The 14685-nt window shown below is 44.3% G+C and overlaps 1 long non-coding RNA gene across 2 annotated transcripts; it reads left to right on the forward strand.

The window, feature by feature from the left end:
* Positions 1 to 2334: 2334 nt before the first annotated feature.
* LOC129201399 (uncharacterized) lies at positions 2335 to 12383 on the forward strand. 2 transcript variants are annotated; one of them, XR_008575388.1, is made up of 7 exons: positions 2335 to 2788; positions 3295 to 3434; positions 4323 to 4391; positions 5193 to 5416; positions 6195 to 6371; positions 8750 to 8909; positions 11705 to 12383. It is a non-coding gene; the product is annotated as an uncharacterized LOC129201399 (long non-coding RNA). The 2 variants fall into 2 exon arrangements; XR_008575389.1 differs by lacking the exon at positions 4323 to 4391.
* The last annotated feature ends 2302 nt before the right edge of the window (positions 12384 to 14685 follow it).

The following is a 14685-nucleotide window of genomic DNA, read 5'->3' on the forward strand; positions in this document are numbered from 1 at the left end:
ATTAAAAGAAAGATGAATTAAAATGAAAGTGAGAGCTTTAATGCTCTTTACCAGAAAGTTTAGATTTCTGGAGGCCTGTATGTCCACGTGTGGTTTGCTCATGTATTACATGCTGTACAGTTAAGTAAAATCTAGTTGAAGTGCAGTGTGGCAGGGAGCAGGAGCACATCAAGGTTACTCCAGTGAGTTGGGCCATTTCAAAATGCATGGGGGAAATGCTTTCAGCTCCCTGTTTCGAAGGCTCTGTACACAGAGCAGGGGAAAAAGTGGAAGAGAGAAGATGCAGGGCAATAGCACACTCCTACATCTGTTTGAAATGGAAAGTCAAACGCCAGCTTTCTTGTCTGCTGTACAAGCTGTGTAGTATATAAATATTTTTATATATAAAGAAAATCAGTCTCTACCTTCACTGTATTGAAGTCTTGGGACAGAAGGGAGGACCATCATGCCTTTATGTACACAAGTGATGGGCTTTAATTTAGCTGCTACCACTGAAACGTTGTCACTGGAGCAGATTCGTAGCCATGAAAAATACAAAACAAGGTGTCAGCATCAAAGGGGTAAAGAATAAAACTCTTAAAAAAAAAAAAAAAAGAAAAAAGCTCTACTGTACAAACCTGAGGAACCAATTTTTTTTAATACTGGGGTGGTGGTGGGGGTTGATTTAATTCTTCCCCCTCCTGCACACAGTCATTCTGAAAAGGATCTAGAAGTACAGATGACCATGACAGGTATCCAGGGGTTGGTCTGGTGCTCTGCATGGAGAGACTAAACAGACTCAACAGGCTGGGAAAGATAACGGAGGCAAAACGCAATGGCTTTATAGACTGCTATGAATGGCACAGAAAGGTGACTAAGGAATGCTTAGTCACGAATTTTTGCAAGGTAAGGAGTAGGGACATCAAAGGGAAGTATCAGCAACTTGAAAGCAAAAGGATTTAATTGGAACTTGTTGGCACAAACTGTAAAAGGGGAGGGGGGAAGTAATAGGAAAGGAGTGGGGGGAAAACTCATGAAGGCTAGATCTTGCAGAGGTTTTATTTGGTGTGCTGAAGGATCTCTGGCCTCTGAAGAAGTTCCTTCTCCCAGTTCTTTAATGTGTTTGTTTCTTCCCCCCTCTCATCCCCCTTTATTCTGCCTCTGTACAGGTTTAATTTACTGTGATTATAAATGTTATAAACTAGGTATACAGAAGCATTTCTCCTGGGTCGGTATCCACACTGACATCTTGGTAGACAAAGTGTGGTGCAGAAATCCACCATCAGCCTTTGTGAGTCCTGTGGGTGAATTCTAGAGTGTATGTTCTCCAAATATTTTCAAAATTAAGTGATGCCTCTGGAGAATGTTTTTGGATAATAGCTATTCTGTGTAGACCCTCATCCTCTTACATCACACCAGTGGTGATGGCTAATGCTGTAGGGAAGAGGCCCTTTTTAACTCTGGGTGTAGATGAGGGCTATGTGCGTGGTCATTGTAGCTCTCATATAAGGGAAATGAACTGTTTTTTCCTGACACTTGAACAAGAACGCCCTTTTGTTACCAAAAACAGTAGTAATGCTTCCAGATGAAGACCTTTGGGATAATGGAACATGCTAGGAGTATTTTTTTTTTCATTAAGAAAAAAAGTACCCACCAAATCTAAAGTTTAGCATGTCAATTAACTCTGAGTTGGGAGTGAAAGGACAGGGGAGGAAGAAGACAGAGGAAGTGCTAAGGAGCTCTTAGAGCACGCCACAGCTATCCTCCTCCAAGAACTTATAAAAGCACACAAAAAAATTCTAAAAGTATGTCTATTACAGCTGAGAATAACAGTTTAACTATCATAACTATTTATATGCAGGACAGAGGAAAATACTATCAGAAATGGGGCTATCAGTCAAACTTTTCCCTGAATAGGAGTCTAATAGATAGCTCCCTGGAGCGTCCTCCAGCACACAGACTGGCTGCTATGTAATAGCATTTGTTATGGCTGGCAGTTTTTCAAGGTTGGGTATATTAAACTAGATTCCTATGTCTATTTATATGCCAACATATTGAAACAGCCTGTTTTCTTTTTTTTTTCCGCTCCTTCTCTAGAGCCAGTGAGCAACAGAAGTCAGTGGGTGCCTGTCTTTAAATTGAATTACTTTTACTGAGGAACCTAAAACATAGACTTGGGCTTTAATGTCAGCGTGAGCTAGAACTTTAGAATACATATATATATATATAAAACAGGGCAGAAAGAGGCTGGAAAATTCAGAGAGCCAGAAAGTAACCTGAAAACAATTGAGCATACCTATCAGTGGAGGTGGAATAATGGCAAAAATTGCCTGTCCTATCTCATTTTCAATTTAAGTCCAAGAATGAACCCTTAAGTAGTCTAGCAATTTTTCAGGACAGATAAAGCAAAAAAATGCCTAGCCTCGTAGGTAGACTTTGGGCAGCTGATACTGTGCAATGAATGGAACAAATCCACTTCTTGCAGGACAGGGACTGGAGGTGCTGCCCACTGCCTCATCAGGAGGTGACTGCCTAGCAGCCACGTTACCAGCATTGGACATCTCTCAAATGTGAATAGTTCCTCACTTTTCTGCCTTTCCACAGAGTTACTTGTATGACTTTTGCCTACATTTCTCATATGGTGTTTTTACAGTGGTGGTGATGCGCTTGGATTTGCTTCTAGCTGTGCTATGCAGTACCGTATAGTCTCTTGTGGTTCTCCAGAGTCCTGGACCCGCGTTGAAGATAGTGCTCTGCTCCATCGGCCCTGCTGCTTTCAGCATTGAATACTTGATGCTCAGACTCCAAGGTACAGTCAAGCTGTACAATCACTTCTCTTTAAAGATGAACTGACCTGCTTGACCGAAGCTGCAAGAATATACTTGTTTTCAAAATGCCTTTGTGGGCTTTCCACAGACTTTACATACAGATGGTCTCCAAACATATGAAAAACCAGAGCTCTCTGAAGCTCTAGCCTGGATAGAATTGACTGATAAGCAAAATGCTGAAGCTTGAAACAAGGCTAAAGTGAGTTTGAGTTTTGTAGGATTATGATGAACAAGGTCTGGCCTGGTAGAATAGGATTGTAGTAGCTTTCCTAATTGGCTTGTCCTTTAATTGAACACTCCTTTTTCCAGATGAACTTTTAAAATGAGTATTTCAAGGTTCTGCTCTTCAAATTGGCTCTCACCCATGATCCATGCTTTTCTTTGGGAGTGACATGTCATATAGGAATTGCCCTAGTCCCTGGTGAAAGTCCATTTAAAATCTAATATTAAAGCTGAATTGAATGCTCTACATTCTTATTCCTTCCAGGATAAAAGCCTGGCAATGCCTCAAAAAAATCCCAAGGAGAAGAGCTTAGAGTTGTCACGAGGCATGGATGTCATCTTTACAAACAGGGAAGGAATGATCCAGTCACCAGCATACCCCATGAGATAAGCGAATGCCACCAGGTGAACACCCGAGTTCTGGCTTTTGTAACTCCCACATGAAAATCTGCAAATATCTGTGATGTGGTTTTTAATGTATCCATAGGTATTTCAGTACATGTTAGAAAACTGGGCAAGTTTGTCAAAGAGAGTTAGGAAAGCTGGGGGGTACCAGTACCTTCTTTCCAGCAAACCTGACACCTCTGGGCAAAGCTGTCATCATAAAGCATAAAGTGGCGTAACTAAGCAGTTAACAATGGCAATGCTAAACTACGTCACTAAAAATGTTTCGGTACTTTAATCTGTTTCCTTTTCTTCCTCCTTTATTGTGCTTGCTTAGGGTAAAAGATAACTTTCCATTCCCGTGGCAATAGCATAGACTTCTAAACTGTTTGAAAGGTTAACTTCAGAGGTAATGGATAATATGACCGAAGTAGATTTGGACCAGTATCCCATGTTTGATTATTTTTTTTTCTTTTCTCTTTTTAATGGGCATTACAATCCCTTTTGCCTTTGCTCACATTTTGATAGCTATCCCTAGGAAATAAGAGCCAATTGTAAAATATGCTGGCATTGTGACTTTGTTCTTTGCTTTGTGCTGCAGCTGCCACTGGAGAATTGTAGCCCCATTAAAATCTATTATTCAGCCTGAAGTTCTGGACTTCTGGACTGAAAAAAACCTGTCTAATTGTTACGGCCAACTGATGGTGTATGAAGGATTTGGTCTAACCAAATAGTTAATAGATGAGAGAGCCCTCATCTTAATGCTGGAGTGAGAGAAACAGAGGAGCTGAATTAAGTTTCTTTTCCAGACAGATGGGGAGTTTTACATGGCACGCTTCCATGCTCCAGGAGGGATCTCTGATAATACTTGGAGCTACTTCAGCTAGCTCAGTATCTTTCTCTTCCTAGAAATACTGTTGCAATCAAACGTATTGGATGCGAGGTCCTAATCATGGCATGGCTGTGCCTCAGAAGAACGTAAGTCTCTCTCTGGGTTGCTCTTTCCCAGGCTTGAACTTGCGGCATAGCAACTTGCTGTGTGTGTCTGAAGCTGTGTGCCAAAGGCAGCAGGTCAAAGCAATGGGGCCAAGGGAAGGGAAGCTTTTCCTACTGTCCTGGTACACCAGGGGAGATACCTACTCGCCCTAAGAAGCTATTGGCTTGGTTAGGTAGGATATTGCTGGGGAAATGAAGCTGTGCAAGTATCTTCTGCATCAGGAGAAAGCACAGACTGGAAATTTAAATTGTTCAGACACTCATAGATACAAGGTTCTTCAGTGCCACATCCCAGTTACTCTCAAAGTGACTTATTCCCTAGGGAATATGGATGTCCCACAGGCTTGTGAGCATTGCATAGTGTCTTGCACAAAAGATCCTGAGGTGGGGCAGCTTTGTGACGACTATAAATGCAAAGCAATAGAAACATCTGTGTAAACACTTTAGGAGAGGCCAGTGAATTTTTAAGTTTGAATTTGGCCTATTAGGAAAGGTTACTCCAAATGATCCCGTATGTAGGGTTTCAGTGTCTGGCCTCTCGATCACTCTTCAGAGGTCAAGTAGTTTCCCAAGTCTATAGCCCTTTTCTTGGTTGAACAGTTGTCTGTGTAAATGGCATGTAGAACTTGTGCTTTGAAGCCATGCATGTGTTTGCTTCAACCAACAGAACTTAAAACCCAACACTAAGTTCTCTTTTTTTCTCCAATATTAATAGGCCTGCTTAAGGAAACTCATGCAGAAACAGGTTTTTCTTTGTGATATGTTTTCTCTTTTCCTTTTAAGAATGCCCAGGCTTTGATCTAATTCCAGTTGGAGCCACTGAAATAACATCTTCCAATTACCCTGGCATTTACCCTGACATGCTGAACCACGCTTGGACAATTTATTCTAATTCAGGAAATAAGCTGAGGCTGTACTTAAAGATTTTGTAGCTGAGGATGCAAAAGATTGCACTTGGGATCATTTGAGTGTTTATGATGGACCACATCTCTCTTCAAGGCTTCTGGGTAGGTTAAACTACATGTTCATTTACTATCTTCCTTTTCTGACCCCTTTTATTGAATGAAGGTGACAAATTCCTTTCAGTTGTGGGGTGTGGGAGGCAGGGAGGAGGGCAACACTGATTAGTGCCTGCACGGCAGGGCCAAGTAGCAGCAGGCTTCCCGAGAGCCATTGAGAGCAGCTCTTGTCAACCAGGGCTGCTTCAGTAGAAGTGGCCTGGACTCAGCAGCTTTTGACTTCCAGCATCATGGCTGTATCTGAGAGAATACTTCTATCAATCCTTCTTTTAAAACCTTTTTTAAAACCTTTGTATCTTGGTACTTGTCTCACTCTGAAATAGTTTGAGCAGTTGCTGCCGTGAGTACCAAAGCTGCCTTGTGCCATATGGATATCGGGATCTTTGGGTGCAACAATGTTCACTGGAATGGCATCATGCCTTCCTTGTTCTCTCACTGTCTCTTCCCCTTTCTCCTCCCATGTACGTAGACATCTAGAGAATTGGCTGTTGAAGTAATCTCACTAAAGCATGAGAGATACACTCATATAGAGCAGAACAATTTGGCCATTGCACTAGGCTTCACCTCTTCAGCCTGGGTAGGGAATGATACTGCATAGGCCACTAGAGATGTACGTCCTGAAAGACCTCAGAGAAATCCTGGCATCCGCTAATACCTTTGAGTATCAAAAAGCTTGGATTAGAAAGTCTGTCCCTGGAAATACACGTAGGGGCTGTGTCTCAAACTACTTGGCAATGACTACAACTGCAGTATTTTCTTCTCCCAGCCCCCAAGCAAACTTATGTGGCCAGAAAATATCTTCTAGCACATTCTCTAGCAGCAGCTTCCTGACACTGCATTTCAAAACTGATGAATCTGTGGGACACAGAGGCTTCAAAATCCTTCTTGAAGAGTTGCATCAGCAGCCAGCATGAAGTGAGCTGGAAGGCAGCAGCCAATACAAGTAAGGCTCTGGGTCTTTCCCTGCCTATGCTAGAAAGCAATCCTGTTGTTAAAATAGTATTGAAGGTTACAGGCAGGGACATTCATAATGTTAATTTGCTGAATGTGTTTCCCCTAAAGCTGTTGTCTGAGATCACTTCAAGATATTCTTCTGTGCTCTGATGCATCCCAAGCTGCAAGTCAATTCAGTGCTCACCGCAAGCACTTCATACTAGGTGGTAGTCCTTGTATCTCTGCAATTCTCACTGTCACCAAGCCAAATACAGAAACATCCCTGAAGAATGACTGTTTATTTAAACGAGTTTGGGGGTTGGCTTGTTTTTGTTTAAAACAGATGCTTATTGGGAGGAACGATTGGTCTCAGGATGTAACTGACCTCTGATTAATTAATAACCACTGTCTGGAACCTGACACTATAAACAGGAAGCAGAATGCCAAACAGTTTAATCCATCTGCGCTAACTTTTGCTGGAGAGCTTGGCTGCTCTTACTAGAGGGTTGTGCCTTTTCCTGGGGCACACAGAAGGGATAGAGGGAGCCTCTTGTAAAAAGGTTAGTTCCCGTGGCGTGATCCAGAGTGCCAACTGAAAGAGTGGAAATAGGATACGTGTTGTACTGCAGCCCTTGAAAATCTTAGTAGGTTTCTCCAAACCGGCTCTACCAATGACAAGCTTTTAATGGACATATTTTCTGTTAAACCTTCCCCCCTACACCTCCAGACGTCCTTTCTATTACCAGCTTCTGAGGAAAGTAAATATTGTTCACTTGTAGTTTTGATTCTTTCCTTTCTCATGCTAACACCTCCTGTGATCAGCAAAAGCTGCTGCTGGTGGGATACAGGTTATTTATACACCGTTAAATTTGCTGTTACTGGAGACAGTTGGGAACACTTTAGTGAACTAATTTTAGAAAATGGAGACTTACTGCAATGGAAACACTTCATAAATATCAGTTTTGACTAAAAAAAGGGATCAGGTAATGCTTCTCACCTGCAGAATGTGACTTCCTGAAAAATCTGTGAAGAGCTGCTTAACCAGGACATGTTGCCAGCCTGTATGCATCTGGGACATCAAGGTTCAAATCTGTCCTCAAGTGGTATTAGTTGAGGTCTTTATTTTTTGGTATAGCATGTATGGATATCTTCTTTTGAAGGGAAAATTAGAGCAAAGCGTTCCCAACTCTCCCTAATACAGATGCTTCAATCCCACCAGCAGGCTATTGTGGAAGCTTTGGTGGACATGGCTGTCCAGAATGAGTTTGGTGCTTGTTTGGTGTTGGAACATATTAGTTCACCCAGTTATGACCTATTTTTATTTAACAAAAAACCCTCACAAACCCAAAATATCCTCACTAATAGTGAGGAAATAATTCCAGAGAAATGCACATTTCCAGCGGTGGATCCATTCCCTGTGCTGGGGCCAGCAACAAGTACAGAATCGCTGGCGGACCCATGTGGGAAGCCCAGGGTGGATGAAAGTGGATGGTCAGCCCTGGTATCCTGGCCCTGGCTGGCCAGCCTGCAGTATGAGGGTCAACACTTCTGTGGAGACTTTCCAATTGATGAAAAATGGATCCCAACAGCCGTACGCTGCAAATTCAGTTGTGTAATGTCATCTCACCCCAGAGCATTGAGGGCTTGCTAGCCGCCAGACAGGACAATTTCTAAGCCACCTTGTCAGTCCTGGAAAATACAGATGGGCTTACTGTTTCCCACATGTCTACATGTATCCAGAGCTGCCCTCCAGCAGCCAAAACCTTCCTGTGTAGCTTGCTGTGCTGCTAGCAATGGTGGCAGTAGAGATGGAGTATGGGCTTTGGTGTGTACCTGATGATTACTGTATGCATGTGGTCCTAGGAGAGCTTGTCCTCTGCCCCCCCAAAGAACTGCTGATGCCTACATTAAATCTCTGGCCCCCCCATTTTGTACTTACTGGCCTCAATTAGGCCGAGGTACCACATGCTTCTGTTATACCTTCATCTCTGGTGTATGTAGACACCCATGATGGTGGCGTAGGTCTCGAATGTTACATCAAACTAGTTATACAGCCCAGATCTGTAGCTTCAATGTAAGTTCCATCTGTGTTGGGGTCGGGTTCCTGAGGAGGTGGGAGACCGACTCACCTCTGGACTCCCTGTGTTAATTGTAACAGCAGCAAACCTTTGGGGGTACAAGTCAAAGTTCTCTGTGAGCACAACACAAAAAACACTGATACCACAGCTGGGATTCCCAAAAGTGTCCCTGTGATGTAAGGTTATAAATCTTGAAGCATGAGTGTTGCTTGGCAGCAAATGTTACAAGTGAACTTTGGACTCTTCCTGTCTGTTCCTAGAGGGGTTTAGACTGAAAAAATGTTATTTGTTTTCCTTCTTCTTTGCCCAGTGCTCAGACAGAACAGTTCTGGGGAAAAATAACTTGTTGCCAAATGTGAAGGATGACAACCCCATGCTTGTGAAAGCTGTGCGCACATACTATGGCTTTGGTGGGTTTCCTTTTGGAAATGACCTGGCACTCCTGGAGCTGCAGAAACCCATTGAGCCAGGTACTGCTTGAGGCCCATCCTCTTCGGCTGTGCGGGGGTTAATGATTACAATAAGACTCTGACATGGGGTACAGTGTTTAGTATGTGTGTGGGGAAGGGGTGTGGGAGGGCATTTGTGTATCTTAGACACTAAGGGATGCTAAGAGTGAAATGACCAATAAGCCTTCGGGGAGACTTGCTTCCTATTATCTGGTTAAAATACAGCATGAGGGTTAGGAATGCTTCTGCTGTTGTCAACAGGCTTTGAATCAGGCTCCTCCAAGCAGACCTGCCTGTGACTTTAACGTATAAGTGTAGGCTAGACAAGATCTAGAAAATAGCAAAGATCACCTATGCTACCTGTCTTCCCAGCTTGTCACAGCTGTATTATGACCATTAAAGTTAATGAGCCAAAAATAAGCATGTATGTCTCGAGGGAGCTGTTCCTATTTTTTTTCTCCATAAAAATTGGTATGCACAGCACTAATATGATATGCACCTCTGTGCTGGTAGCAAGGTAATGTCTGAGATAGCAGGGGCTGAAATTTAAAGGAAAAACCTTTAATTTGCCTGTACCCTTTGTCTAAATGACATAATATTCTTGTTAGAGGAATATTTTGCTGCAGTATATAACTTAGATTTTATACAATAAAGTGCAAAGCTTGGGTAGAGCTGAGAGAAGTTACTCCTCCCAGTTTGTTATGTGCAACTTTGGGGAAGGAAAGGGGAAGAACTGAAGGCAAATGGTAAGCGGTGGGAAAATGTGATCTAAATAGAGCCGGTGCACAAGAACAGAGCATGTTAATAAGGAGGCTATATAAGCATATGGGTCTTACCATGTCCTCTTAATAGTATCCACAAAGAAAATGCCACAGTCCTTCCAAAAACTGTCTAACTAGGTGCACTGATGATAGGAGGCTTCTTCACTCAAGGAGTGATGTCCTGTGGCAAACTGGCCTGAGAAGTGTCTTCCCTCAATTCCCTGGATCCATGTCTCTTTGGAGGGTCTCCTCTCTCATCTTCTCCGAAACAGCCTTCAAAAGATGTTCAGTTTGACTGTGCTGTGGCCTCAGACAGCGGTATTAGGAGAAAGCCAGATTTGACTCATTAAACCAGCGCGCTCAGGCATCCAGCGAGTACAGCGAGGGAACATATACATTATTAAAGCTCTGTCTCATTTGTTTTGCAGTCTGGTTATGGGATATTTGGGAGGAGGGGGAAATGAAGCAGTGAGTCAAGAGGCAAGAAAAGCAGGGGGCTGATACAACTAAGAGCAGGGAAGCTGAACCTGCTGTCGATGGGAATTTGCTTTCCAAGGCAGGCGGTTCTGTGGCAATGACTTGCTTGCCAGGCAGCGGGGAGGAAGCAAGCGCTGCCGCAAGATGCTCAGCAGCAGGATGGGGAGAGACGGGAGCTGGCAGTAAGCATGGGTTACTCTGACGTGAAAGAGCACCTATGACCTACTGAGAGCAGTGACAGCTCAGACTGGGGGCAGCACCATGAGATACACCACCGCCCCCAAATGTTGCCTGCAGCGTGTGAAATCCTTTCCAGATAGAAGCCGGGTTGCCTCTTCTGTCAGAAAGCTGCCGCATCTGGAAAGGCAAAGCCAAGGTGGAGGCTAACAGAAGGGGAGGGAACTTGAGGGAGATGAGATCACTCTCATGGTGTTTCAATGCCTGGGGCCTCTCTGGCCTGTGTCACCCCCCACTGCTCAGCAGCGTGGTCAGATATCTCCTGGTGCCTGTCCCCTTGGGACAGTTTGGTGGCTGGGGAGGAGAAACTTCTCCCCCTCATCTTCAGATTGAAGACAGCTGTACCACCTCCTCATTCAAAATAGCCACTGACCCCACTGCCAGGAGACGTGGGGTACATCTGCCTGAATGCAGCTGGCGCAGAGCTTGTCTGCGTCCCATCTGACGGGCCCTTAGCCAAAGTCTAGCACAGATAGCGGCAAGGAAGCATGCTACTAGCTGGCTGGAAGTTAATCTGGGAAAGTCGGTGGGGTGATGATGGATTCGGCGACACTGCCAGAAGGTTTGTGAGTGCTGATCTTGTGCCCTGCAAGAGGCTTTTGTCCCTGGTGGTGTGCTGCCTTTGCTCTCTCTTAGGGGTTTGCCCCAACCTTTCTGGTCTTTTGCTGACCTTTGTGAGAGACAAGGGGAAGTTATGGGAACTATAGTGCTTAATATATCATGCATACTTCCCACGGGTGACTACCACCCTATTACCGCTCCTGGCTGTTGGGTCTGGTTCCCCCAACCTGGCAGCTGCACACCTCCCGGCTTCAGAGGGCCCTGCTCCAAGCTGCACTGACTGCAAAAGCCAAGGTGGCTCTGTACAATTGTCTGGAGAGAGGCTCCTTCTCCTGAAGTACATGAAAATCTGGTCTGTGTAATATTGGATAACATACGTGCAAAGGGAAGTAATCCCCAGACTGGGGTCTGCCACCAAAAATGTGTTGAATGGCTACCAGGAGCAGTTATGGGGCCATGACTCCTACCTCTGCAGCCTCCCTGACTCCCATGCGCTTCCCAGAGGAAGAACTGGCTGCCAGGTTCCAACAAGCAGAGATCTCTCTCCTCTCCCACGAGGCCTGTGTGAACTACTGGGGACAAAATATTGAAGAGACCAACATCAGCGGGAGAGCTGTGGAGACAGCTTCTTGCAGGGGATGGGAACGCTGCACTGCACACAACCGGGACCCAAAGCCATGCCCTCCCCTCGCTCCCTGGATGTGAATGCTTTTGACACTGCTGACAGGTGATAATTCCTTGATTTGTCTTTCTTTGCCCTTCCTCTTTTCGTTCTTTCAGGGAGACTCTGGGTGGCCACCGATCTGTGTGATCAATGGGCATTACAAGCTGGTCAGTATCGCAAGCTGGGGCAGAGTCACCAACAGCCTACGGCAGGGTTTCTGCCCACAGACACTGGATTTCATCAGTCACAAACAGAAACGTTAGATTAACTTCAGCAGGAGCTTTTCAGGTTTTTGTGTATTTTTCCTCAGCAAAGAGGTTGTGATGTATACTGGGTAAATGTTTGTGATTCAGGTCACCTTCCTCCAAACCCTTCCTCTTTGGAAGTTCAAACTTGAGCACTCAGTTTCAGAAATCCTTTTTTTTACTGCAGCAGAGCTTGTGGTGCTGTAGCGCTGATATAAATTCAGTTCCTGAAAGGTGCCTAGGAAATACTATCCTTCAGTGTTTGGGTGCATGTTTAGTGTCAAGTCCTTTACACAGCTGGTACTCATCTGTCAAAATAAAATTGGTATGCCCTGTTCCTCTTAGATAACGTGATTTACCAGAGGGAAGTAGCTGCTGCAGCAGCATGGATAGCAAAGATGGACTGCTTCAGCTGCAGTGTTACTTTGCTGAAAAGGAAGCAATCTGGAATTTGGTATGATGGCTCATCCATTGTAAATATACCTTCAGGTTTCAGAAAGATTTATTTATGCCAAGCTCTTAGCCTTGTCTCTCGTATTAGGAAGGCCATACCGACATGATTCCATTTGCCAGAAGCTTGGTTTTTTGTTTGAAAGGGAAGGGGTTTAAATATACTTTCTTGAAGGAGGGAAAGGTGGTGTCTGACTTAGCTACCAGCTTATAGGAAGCTTTAGATAAAAACTAGCCTTGGAATTGAAGTGTATCGTGAAGAAGGGTTTTAATGCTCAGCCCTATCAGCACGTATCAGTGAATTACAAGCCAGGAAACCTCTGCCCGCATCCATCTCCTCTGGTTTCAGCACTCTCGTGCACTACATATGCCTCTGTCCTTTAAACAGAAGATAGCAAGCTCTTTTCCATCTTTGTGTTTATATTGCAGTTCACTTAAATATGGAAATACAAGCATAAGAGTGTTTGTGATGAAACAACTCGATGGCTGTTGTTTAGCCAAGTGAACGCAGCAACCATCTGCTGCCAAAATGGCTGAAGAACTACAGCCTGCCCTTACATCAGGTCATTCAGGTACAACAGTTTAATAAATCAAAAGTTACACGCATGATCTTTTGACTTACTGAATATCAGTCCCTGTGTTGCTTAAAAGAAACCTTTCTCTCTCTCTCCTATGCCCATCCTATGCTGCTTTTGGAAAGAAAAGCTCATATTCTAGCACAATTCAGAAAACATCAGTCAATCTTTACAAAAATAATAGCTCCCCTGAACTAGCAGAGCTGTAAATTGCAGTATTTTGTCAGGCTGCTGTTGCTGATGACCGACTTGTCGTGTTATAACTAACTTTAAAAAACTGCTCTGCCATCATGACAGCAAATGTATTGGGGTTTTGGCTCAAAGATGTGATTTCCCCAATGTGTCTTCAGCTGTGCAAATAGAGTGGCTTAGGGTTTGTAATTCAGTGCTGTATCACAGACTAGGGAGGCTTCCTATTGTGAAAAAGTGCTGGGCATTAGGTGAATAACCTACTCACTGAAACCTTCAAAGACAGGGGTAGGATGGGTCACCACACCTGCTCTTGGTGGCAGGGAGCTAGGGAGAAGGAAACCTGTTCCCAGGACTCCTGACACGCCAGTAACCACTCCCTACATCTGGAAAGAGGATGGGGCTGCCCAGTGAAGTGAGAGCCTCATCCCAGGCATGGTCCTGCCCATGCCTTGGGAGATTGGCAGAGCCACAGGGTGAAACCAGCTCTGGGGTGTGCTTGTGGTGGCAACAAAAACACCTGGCCTGCCACAGGAGATTTTATACCTTAAATTACTCTGGGAGAAGAGTGTTGGAAAGCTTCTGGTAAAGCTGAAGAGAAGCAATTAATATTCATCTGAACATTTTTTCTTTACTGGCCTAGAAATGGGCAGCCAGGTACTAAGGGGCATAACTACTACAGGAAAGTGTCACCACATAAGATAATTGGGACGTCCAGTGCAGAGCTAGAATTGAAATGAACGCGTAGGTTATCTGCTGTTTATGTCATCCCTCACAATCTGCTGCACGCTCTCCTTTTGGACCATGTGTTTGATGCAGAGACATTTGGTAAGAGGAGAGCCCTGGTCCAGGGTGAGGTGCAGCACTTTGTACAGAGGAGTTTTCCCTCTGCACCTTTTTACCAGCAAGTCTGGTGCTCATGTTATAAGTATACTCACTGGGGAAAGGGAACAACAGAACCAAGAATTATTTGCACCTTTTCGAGGAAGAGGAACTGAGATACTGAAGAAGGAGGCATAGATGGTGGGGGAAAGTAGAGTTGCATAATTAGAGCGTGACAAGTAATTCCCAAAAGTGTGAACCCTAATGAGCTCATTCCTCTAGTTCTAGACTTGTTTGAAGCAAGAGTAGATTATAAATTAATCTACACAGCATTGCTTTTGGAGGGAATAGCTCTGCTCTCCAGGACAGTAGCTTTACCACGCTGAAAATGTTGTTCCCAATTCATCTCTTCAGAAATACGTCATGCACAAATCCCACAGCACTGATATTTTTCTGCTTACAGAGGACAAGTGTATACTGCACCAGTTATAACTCTTCTATGCCATTTGACTATATTGGCAACACAGGAATTCAAAATCAAGAGGAAGTTCTCCTGACCACCAGCTCCTCCATCACCAAGCTGCAGTTCAAGCTAACCTGGCTTTCTCGTTCCGTGGGCTCTGGGTTTGTGTGCTGAGGGCTGGAGGGAGAGGGGGGGCTCCTGCCTGGCACCAGCTGGATGTGCTTGAATGCTGTGTGCAAGTTTTTTATGACAGAAGAAATGGGACTATGAAATCCCAAATAGGCTTCTCATTAAAATTTCTCAAGTAGCCGGGAACACAGCATGTCCTGATGCTTCTAGAAATGTCCTTCCAT

The sequence above is a fragment of the Grus americana genome, chromosome 1, assembly GCF_028858705.1.
Source record: "Grus americana isolate bGruAme1 chromosome 1, bGruAme1.mat, whole genome shotgun sequence".
NCBI lineage: Eukaryota > Metazoa > Chordata > Aves > Gruiformes > Gruidae > Grus > Grus americana.